Here is a 10,942-nt window from a genome sequence, read left to right as displayed (position 1 = left end):
CCCAAGTAAATAGCTGAAAGTGCCTCCTGACATTAATCAGTCACCTAGGCCTTGGACTGCCGGAAAGCTATTCAACAGCTGAAGCTGGCCTACAAGTTCAGACCATAGAAGAAGCAAGGAAGAATCAGAGGTTATTGGCCCAGGCCAAGGATAAAGCTGTTAGCCAAGGGAATATCCCTACCAAGAGCCTGCCTGTCTTCTGAGCAGTGATCAATATCATCACCCCTCACCACCATCGTGGAGAACAAGAAAGCTCTTCTAGTGGTAACTGCACATGGCATCGATCACATCGAGCTGGTTTCTTCATGCCTGTCCTGTGTTGTAAGATGGGGGACCCTTACCACATCATCGGGGAAAGGCCATGCTGGGATACCTTGTCCACACCACCATCATTTTCATGCAGGTGAACTCAGAAGACAAAAGTGCTCTGGCTAAGCTGATGGAAGGCATCAGGACCAAGTATAATGACAGATATGAGATCTGCTGCCCTGGGGAGGCGGTGTTCTGGGTCCAAAACCTGGGCTTGCACTGGCAAACTGGAAAAGGCCAAGGCTAAAGAATTCACCACAAAGCTCTGATAAATGGGCAATGTTGATTTTCCTGTAAACAATGAAGATCCTTCTCCCAAAAAATAAGTCTATTTCCAGCAGTTTATGGAAAAATGCATTGCCTAAATGACATCTAATATGTTGTCTGGTTTCACAGACACCTGGCTGGAACCATAGCCTCACTGACCACTTACCTGAAATAATGATGTTGATTCATTTGTTGCAAAGTGAGTTCTGGCAAAAACTAGAAACTTTAAGTCCAATGATCATCACATATCTAATAATCAAAGCTCCCTCACTTAGCAGAAAATCAGTTTAGTGATTCAAGAGACAAGAGAGCACTAAAAATTAAAGTTGAGAAATAAGTTGAACATTCACAATGAAAATAGCTTTTGAAGAAACACTTTAAAAGGCAGAATAAAATGAAAAACATACTAAGAAAAAATGATAGTGTAAGTTGCCTACTATTCTTGCTTTTGCCAAGGAAATAAAGTGGCTACTTTAAAAAAAAAAAAAGTTTAAGTTCAATTATCTTTCAGAATCTCTAAGCAATATCACTAGCACATGGAAATGACATAAGGCCTCCATATATATCTTTTTAATTGCAATGTTAAAGTATTGACCTTGAGCTTGACTTTTAAAGTAATCTCACTCCTGATATGCCAGCATTGCCAGTTAATTTGAAAGCCTGGGAACAAATCACCCTTTGATTTTTGGTGAAATGTTCACTCCCCAGCCTGTCAACAAACTCTTCATGAGATAGTACCCTTTCTGCTCTCACATCCAGCCCAGCTTTGTCTCAGAATGGAACATTTTGCATGTCCTAGGAGTTTTGTGGAATCCTGGGAGCTGTGAGTGTCAGGCATGTTTAAGTATGATGCTGAGCATGGGAGTTCTTGGTTTAGTCTTTTGTGCAGAGATAATGGTTTACATTAGATTGATTACATGCAGACTGAAAAGTATATCTTGTGCAGCAACTCTCAGGCGTGCTGAAAGATAAAAATCCCATTTGCTGCATTTTATATTGGTGGTCTGTGACGTGGGCAATCCAGGCCTGCAGAGTCCTTGTAAATCACAGATATAATGAGGGCCAGATAGCAGCTCACTTAAATGTTCAATGAAGTAAGTGTTTCTTTACTTCAGACTGAAGGATGGCATGTTTGTTATCTAAAACGTTATGATATCAGGTTGAAAGAAGTCTTTCATTTATATCTCTGAATGCAGAATAGATAGCTGGATGGTTATGTGAACATTCCTGGTATTACATAGCAAGGTTATACGGGAAGTTTTATTCATTCACTTTTATTTAATTTTTATAATGATCTCTCTGGAGGGCCATTAGTACCAAAGATGAGCTGCTTTCCAATTTAGTCCTCTCCATTTTCCCACCGGCCCTCTGGGCAAAGAACAAAGACGACCCCTTGGTAGCTAATCAACATAGTTCTTTAACTGGAGACTGGGTTCTCAGACGGAAAAGGCAATATAATTCCAGGAAGCAAGAACAAATCCAGCCCCAGTAATCCTGCCTGAGTGGAACATAAGCCTTAACGAGTGAAAACACCTTTGCTTCTAACGTTTCATTAATCCCAGTTTTATAGGCTGCAGTTTATTTTATGTCTAATAGTGCTATTTCCAAGTGTTTTATAATATGATGCATTTTGATATCTTCCAAGGTGAATGGTAATTCCAGGTTTATAAGAAGAGAAACAGGAGCATGGAGGGATTACAGAGTCCTGGGTGTTAGAGTCACTAGCAGAGTTATTCTCTATGCCATAAATACACGCACACACATAGGCACACACATACAAACTCTTACATAGTGCATAGACATACACACACTGTCATGCCCACACATACATTCACACACACATTTGTTGACACACACATACACATTCAAAGCATGGAAATCTAAAAGATAAGGGCTGTCTGCATCACAAAAGTTGGAAGAAAAATAAAATGACTTGTGGAAATTTTGTAACACAATGCTGTTTGTACTTCAAAGTACTCATTCAGTACTTTGAAGAAGCCAAAAAAATCATTTATTTAAAATAATCGTAGCTTAGCAGAAATACTTGGGAGGTTTATTTTAACGAAGTCTTGAACACATTTTGAAGAACCACCAAAAACACTAAAAATCCCAAAAAGCTCCTCAGCCAAGAGTTTGTCATACAGTAGGCACCTAATAAATGTGTATTGAAGGCTCACCAGGCTAATCCTCCGCCTGCGGCACCGGCACCCCGGGGTTCTAGTCTCGGTTGCTCCTCTTCCAGTCCAGCTCTCTGCTGTGGCCCAGGAAGGCAGTGGAGGATGGCCCAGGTGCTTGGGCCCTGCACCCGCATGGGAGACCAGAAGGAAGCACCCGGCTCCTGTCTTTGGATCGGTGCAGCCCCGGCCATGGCAGCCATTAGGGGAGTGAACCAGCGGAAGGAGGACCTTTCTCTCTGTCTCTCTCTCACTGTCTATAACTTTCTCTGTCTCTCTAACTCTGCCTGGCAAAAAATAAAAAATAAAATAAAATAATTAAATTAAATTAAAAAATGTGTATTGAAAAGTATTATAGGTTGAAAGCTACACATGACCCAAATCATTTATTTCTTTGTGAAAGGCCACTATGATGAGAACAAAGCACAAAGTAATAATAACAAAGTAGCACCCACAAGAATGAAAAATACCTCAGTGAGGACAAAGGCATGAAAAGACATCAAGAAAAATTGAAGAAAATCAGAAGGAGGAGTGAAAACTGATTTAATATAGTGGAGAACTCAGACACCTTTGTGCCAATAGGGAAGGCAGCTACCAAGACATAAGCAATTCAGGCCACTAAACTGAGAGCAGGCCAGGGAATTGGAAGTTCAAGGTATTCATAAAAGCAAAGACCAAAGGCAGAATTGAGAAACACATGCTTGGCTCCAAGTCTAGATAGGGAGTATCAGACCTTTCAGGTCCTCTCCCTCATCCAGGTAGGAGGTAGGTGGAGAAGCCTCTCACATGGAAGACAGACACATGAATAGCAGAAGTAAACAGGATCCGAGGCCACAGAGTGATGGAGGCATCTGAAACAACTATAGAACACTAAGATTTGCACATAGGATTTTGCATCCATGAAACAACAGGAAGTTACTGAAAAATAATAAGGGACATAAAGGAAAGGATAAAATTGAAGTTTACAACATATTGCAATAAAGGTTTCAATAGAAGAGATGCAAAATAAAGTTAAGGAAAGATCCCAAATTTTTTTATAAAATGATAATGAGATAGAAAACCTGGAAAGAAAATATTTTTAAAATTTAGAAGTTCTCTTGAGGAAAGTCAATATTTGAGAGAACTTCAGAAAGTTCATGGAAAATGCTTAGTATAAAAAAAATCTATGCACGGTTTTCAAAATTTTCTATCCCTTGAGCTTTTTCTTTTTTTAACTTTTATTTAATGCATATAAATTTCCAAAGTACGATTTATGGATTACAATGGCTTCCCCCACATACCGTCCCTCCCACCCACTACCCTCCCCTTTCCCACTCCCTCTCCCCTTCCATTCACATCAAGATTCATTTTCGATTATCTTAATATACAGAAGATCAGCTTAGTATACATTAAGTAAGGATTTCAACAGTTTGCTCTCACACAGAAACATAAAGTGAAAAATAATAGATGATTTTTTTTTAAATGATGATGAAATCAGATCAGACCTATTGTCATGTTTAATCCCAGTGAGAGTCAAGTTGGGAGTTGATAATTTCTTTTTTTTTTTTAACAGAGGATCAGTTTAGTATGCATTAAGTAAAGATTTCAACAGTTTGCACCCCCATAGAAACACAAAGTGAAATATATTGTTTGAGTACTAGTTATAGCATTAAATCTCAATACACAGCACATTAAGGACAGAGATCCTACATGAGGAGTAAGTGCACAGTGACTCCTGTTGTTGACTTTACCAATTGACACTCTTGTTTATGGCATCAGTAATCACCCTAGGCTCTTGTCATGAGCTGCCAAGGCTATGGAAGCCCCCTGAGTTCACTGACTCTGATCATTTTTAGACAAGGCCATGGTCAAAGTGGAAGTTCTCTCCTCCCTTCAGAGAAAGGTACCTCCGTCTTTGATGACCCGTTCTTTCCACTGGGATCTCACTCACAGAGATCTTTCATTTAGTTTTTTTTTTTTTTTTCCCCAGAGTGTCTTGGCTTTCCATGCCTGGAATACTCTCATGGGCTTTTCAGCTGGATCTGCCTGCCTTAAGGGCTGATTCTGAGGCCAGAGTGCTGTTTAGGACATCTGCCATTCTATGGGTCTGCTGTGTATCTCACTTCCCATGTTGGATCGTTCTCTCCCTTTTTTTTTTCTATCAGTTAGTATTTGCAGACACTAATCTTGTTTATGTGATCCCTTTGGCTTCTAGTCCTATCATTATGATCAATTGTGAACAGAAATTGATCACTAGGACTAGTGAGATGGCATTGGTACATGCCACCTTGATGGGATTGAATTGGAATCCCCTGGTATGTTTCTAACTCTACTGTTTGGGGCAAGTGAGCTTGAGCATGTCCCGAATTGCACATCTCTTCCCTCTCTTATTCCCACTCTTATATTTACCAGTGATCACTTTTCAGTTAAGTTTCAGCACTTAAGAAGAATTGTGTATTGATTACAGTATTCAACCAAAAGTATTAAGTAGAACAAACAAAAGAAATACTAAGAGGGATAACATGTATTAACATTAAAATGGATCAATAGTGACGGTTAATCATTGACCTCAGTAACCTTATCATTTGGCTGAAAAGAAAATTGTAAAACACAAGTGTATTATATAATTATCTTGTTCCATCATCATTGTTACTCTTATGTGATTAAAACTGAGTGATTATGCCTGTGCATAATTTATTTTGACAGATAGAGTTAGACAGTGAGAGAGACAGAGAGAAAAGTCTTCCTTCCGTTGGTTCACCCCCGAAATGGCTGCTACAGCTGGAACTACGCCGATCCGAACCCAGGAGCCAGGTGCTTCCTCTGGTCTCCCATGCGGGTGCAGGGCCCAAGCACTTGGGCCATCCTCCACTGCCTTCCTGGGCCACAGCAGAGAGCTGGACTGGGAGAGGAGCAACTGGGACTAGAACCTGGTACCCATGTGGGATGCGCTGCAGACAGAGGATTAACCAAGTGAGCCACGGCGCTGCCTCCCTTGAGCTTTTTGATATATCCTTGTATAACTAATTGGAATTACATAGAAGACACACAGAATACAAATGCCAGAAAACTTCTCATTGGGCCGATGTTGTAGACCAGCAGGTCAAGCTGCTGTTTGAAGGCACCTACCTCTGCTTCCCATCCAGCTGCCTGCTAATGCACCTGGGGGGCAGCAGATGATGGCTTGGGTACTTGATTTCCTCCCACCCACGTGGGAGATCTGGATGGAGTTCTGGGCTCCTGAATTTTAATTGGCCCAGCCCCAGCTGTTCCAGGCATTTGGGCTGCGAATCAGGAGATGGAAGATCCTTGCTCTCTCTCACTCTCTCTCTCTCTGACTTTCCCTCTCTGTCACTCAGCCTTTCAAATAAATAAATCTAAAAAAAAAAAAAACTTCCAGAAAACTAAATGATGTGATCTGCAGATGTAAATGGACCCACCAAGTACCCCAAACAATCAATGAGAAAGATTCACATTCAGGTAGAGCTTCGTGAAATACTGAAACAACTAAGTACTGGGGAAAGATTCTAAACAATTTCAGAAATGCAAAACAAAATTAAACAAAGAAAAAATGTAAGCAAATACAGACAAGGAAAAGTAGGTTACATACAAAAACAGAGGACAGAATGTAATATCAGGCTTCATAAAAGAAACTATATAACCAGAAGAAAACAGAGAAATATCTCAAATTCTTAGGTGAAAAAAATATTCAATTTAGATTTCTATACATCGCCAGACTATTAAACAGGTGAGCATAGCACAGAGACACAGGCTTAAAAAATTACCTTCCTTAAGCCCTTTCGTGGGAGGCTATAACAACCATCTACATAACAAACATCTACATAAAATTCACTGTCTTCCAGTTGCCACCCTAAGCATTTTGTTTGTAGTCACTCATTAGATTCTTACAGAATCCCTGTGAAGTTGGTGCTAATATAAAGAAGCTGAGGAAGGCAGAGGTTGCAATTCTTGCTCACTGTCACTCCAGTGAGTATGTAGGGGAGATGGGATCCAAACCCTGCTAGCCTGTTCCAGAACTTGAACTCTCATTGCCCTGTTGTACTTGCCCCAGAAACACTGAGGCAGAAAGCAGAAATAATCAAAATATCCTGAATTGTTCAGCTGTGAGGACATTAACATGGGCATATTGAATGGAAAACTAAGTTGACCAAAGTTAGGTCACTATTTCCGGATATGTGGACAAGGGGGAGGGGGAAGTGTTGGGAAGAGCAAAGTAAAATTCTCATCTTTCAGAACACAAAGTGAATAGATAATATCTAGAAAAATCAAGATGTTTCACCTCTTCCTAGTGCATAGCAGGAACTCAATAAATGCTTGTAGATTAATAAATGAATATTCCAGGTCTCTAGGTCACATTTGCATTTCTACATTTTAATGGAATTGTAATCAAAAGACAGAAAAATAGCTTTTAGCAATCTCTATGATGTGTTACACATGAAAAACGTTTTTGAAAAATTTAAGTTTAAAAAAGGTGAACTTTTTTAAAGATTTTATTTATTTATTTGAGAGGTAGAGTTACAGACAGTGAGAGGGAGAAACAGAGAAAGGTCTTCCATCAGTTGGTTCACTCCCCCAAATGGCTGCAACAGCTGGAGCTGTGCCGATCTGAAGCCAGGAGCCAGGAGCTTTTCCCGGTCCCCCATGTGGGTACAGGGGCCCAAGGACTTGGGCCATGTTCTACTGCTTTCCCAGGCCACAGCAGAGAGCTGGATTGGAAGAGGAGCAGCTGGGACTTGAACCAGCACCCAAATGGGATGCCGGTGCCGCAGGCAGAGGATTAACCTCCTGTGCCACAGCACCGGCCCTTACAATTTGAATTTTTTAAAGATTTAATTTTTTTATTTGAAAGACAGAGTTACAGAGAGAGGTAGAAACAGAGAGGTCTTCCATCTGCTGGTTCACTCCCCAAATGGTTGCAATGGCTAGAGCTAAGCTGATCCAAAGCCAGGAGCCAGGAGCTTCTTCTGGGTCTCCCACATGGATGCAGGTATCCAAGGACTTGGGCCATCCTCCACTGCCTTCCCAGGCACATCAGCAGGGAGCTGGATCGGAAGTGGAGCAGCTGAGACTCGAACTGGCACCCATATGTGATGTCAGCACTGCAAGCCAGGGTTTTAACCTGCTGTGCCACAGCGCCAGCCCTACAATGCCATTTTTGATAGAATAGAATAAGAATATATGCATATGTATATATATATATATGAATCCATATAATTATACCTGTGGAATAAATATCTACAGAGATAAATTCTAAGGTGTTATCATTGAGGATTGGGATTCAGAAGAAATTTTTGCTTTATATGCTGTTGTATGTCCTAAAATTATGCAATGAGTATTTGTTATTTTCATAATTAAAAACTGAAGGTTTAAAATGGCTTAAGTTGTTGCCACTTGTCTGTTTTTAATCTTTAAGAGTCAAAATTATTGTTTTGCATTCTTTGCACCTTGAGTTTATTTTAACATTGTTTCATTCAACTATTGAAGTCTGTCAATCTTCCATCTTTAGTCCTAAGTTGATTATCACACTTATTCACAACAACCAAGGAATGGAAACAACCTGTCTGCATCCACAGATGAGTGGATAAAGAAAACATAGTACATATACACAATGGAATATCATTCATCCATTTAAAAAAAAGAGATGAAATCTTGTCATTTGCAACACTAATGGAACTGGAGGCCATTGTGCAAGAGAAGTAAATAAAGCACAGAAAGAAAAGTCTCACATGATCTCAGTCATATGTGGAGTTAAAAAAAAAAGATGATCTCTTAGAAGTTAGAAATATAATGATGGTTACTAGAGACTGGGAAGAGAAAGTTGATTAATGGTTACTAGGATGTGGCCATACAGAAGTAAGAAGTTCTGGGGTTCTATTGCACCGTAGAGTGACTGCAGATAATGCTAATGTATTATAGATTTCTCTAAAAAGAATTAGAAAATGGGCTTTTGGATGCTCTCACCATAAAGAAATGTTGAGTATTTGAAGAGATAAATATGTTTACCCTGATTGAACATTACACAATATATACATGTACCAAAGCATCACATAGTACTCTGTAAATATGTACAATTTCCATATTTCTGTCAATTTTAAGAAATAATAATTATTTTAAAAAGAAGTCTGTCAGTCTTTGGCTGAGAATAAATTGAATAAGGGCAATCCATTGCTGTCAGAGCAAACCACTCTTAGATACCTTGAAAATTATGGGTTGATCTTAAGGCTTTTTGGTCTGGCTGAAAGGCCTGAGAGAGCATTTCAGGCATGGAAAGCCAAGACTCTATGGCAAAAATTATCCCACACAAAGGATCTCTGTGAGACCTCAGTGGAAAGAAAGGGTCATCAAAGAAGGATGTACTCTTCTCTGAAAAGAGGAGAGAACATCCACTTTGCTTATAGCCGTGTCCAAATACCGATGGAGTCTATGGTCACAAAAGGCTTCCATAGCCTTGGCAGCCCATGACAAGAGCCTCGGGTGATCACTGACATCATAAATAAGAGTGTTAATTGTTCAAGGAACAACAGAAGTCACTGTGCACTTGCTCCCCATGTAGGACCTCTGTCCCTAATGAGTTGTACTATGAGAATCAACTTCTAATTTTCTTCCCAAATTGTGTTCTATGTATTGTATGTGTGCATGGGTGCCAACTGCTGAAATCTATGCTAAACACGGTGTTGGTCCTCTGTTTATAAAATCAAACTAAAATTGAACCATAATGAAGAAGGAGATGAGAGAGGGAAAAGGAGGTGGGGTGGGAGTTGGGGAGGGTATGGGAGAAAGAACCACTACATTCCTAAAGTTGTATCTATGAAAAAATACATTCATTAAATAAAAACATTTTAAAAAAAGAAAGAAAATTATGGGCTGAGACCAAACCGCTGGATTCTGGGAACAATTACTGGGCAGCCACCACCACAACAAAATCTCGACATATCCACATTTCCTTGGCTTCCAAGCCAACAGCAGTAAGGTGGGAGCATGCTAAGCAAGATGGGCAATGAAGCCTGAACAGAGCTCTGAATAGTGTTCTCTGCATGTCATTCTCTAGAGGCAGTGTTCAATGTACAAGGCAAAGGCAAGGCAGCCGTACATGTTTTTGTGCCCATCCAGAACCTGTCACAGTTTCCTAGACACACTCTGATTGTGTTGCCTGAATTCCTAGGCAGTCTCTTTCATGAAAGGAGCATTTCATGGGGAAGGGAAAGACTTGCCAAGGATCTAAACCTTTCACTTCCTCTATTTGTTTTTTAAATGTAGTTATTCTAATTTTAAGATAGGGTTACATGCAATGCTTCTCTATTCCAATAAAAATGGATGGAACAGGAAGGGTAAAGCCAAGGAGACTTGAACCCCTATACCCTCATGCTGGAGTTGGGGTTTACACGGGGGCTTTGTTTTGGTAGTGTCCTAGGCCAAGCATGTGGTTGGTTATGTACACACCAAGTCGGGAGGTGAAAGCATCACTAATCCTTTAATGGGAAAAGCTTCATGTAAACAGAGCTTTTCATCCTCGTTATGCCAAGGGCTGGAATAATAAATACAGATAGGAGGTAGACTCATACTTCAAATAATTTGTTGAAACTATGTTCACAAACTCAGCCTGTTTCTATTTGTGCAGTTGTTAACCATAAGGACAGTCGTAACCCTTGCTGGGCCTTGGACAAATGCCTTGCCAATCACTCCTCACATCATCCCAGCCTTGGTGACTAAAATTAGTTAACATTGTCCAAGTGTCCAAACTATGATCGATTGTCTCAGCTTTCAGGGCAGACCCTTAAGTGATTGGCAGATCAAAATGGCAACTATCTGGTTAGAAGGGCAAAGGGTGCACTGTGTCTGTATCTCATGATATAAACAACATCACAAAGAAAAGAACAAAGAAACCAGAATAAAAATAAACTGGAAAAAAATGCCACAACAACCAAAAGAGGTTATTGTTTAAGTTAAACTACATAAGGTATTTAATAAAATGGTATTCCAAAGTTCACATGCTAACAATTATTCAGGTATTTTTTCTGAGAAAAATAATTAAAATGCATCAAAACTCAGCGGGTATCTTAAGTTTTTGTTGTCAGTTCCTTGGAAAAACTCTCAAGTGTGTGCTCTATAAGACTGGAATTGTCATTATCCATGTTTTGTAGTAGTGAAACATCGAGTAAATCAGGTTTAGAATATTGAGAAACCCCAACATA

This window comes from Oryctolagus cuniculus, chromosome 5 (genome assembly GCF_964237555.1).
Source record: "Oryctolagus cuniculus chromosome 5, mOryCun1.1, whole genome shotgun sequence".
Taxonomy (NCBI): domain Eukaryota; kingdom Metazoa; phylum Chordata; class Mammalia; order Lagomorpha; family Leporidae; genus Oryctolagus; species Oryctolagus cuniculus.
This window is presented reverse-complemented; position numbering follows the sequence as displayed.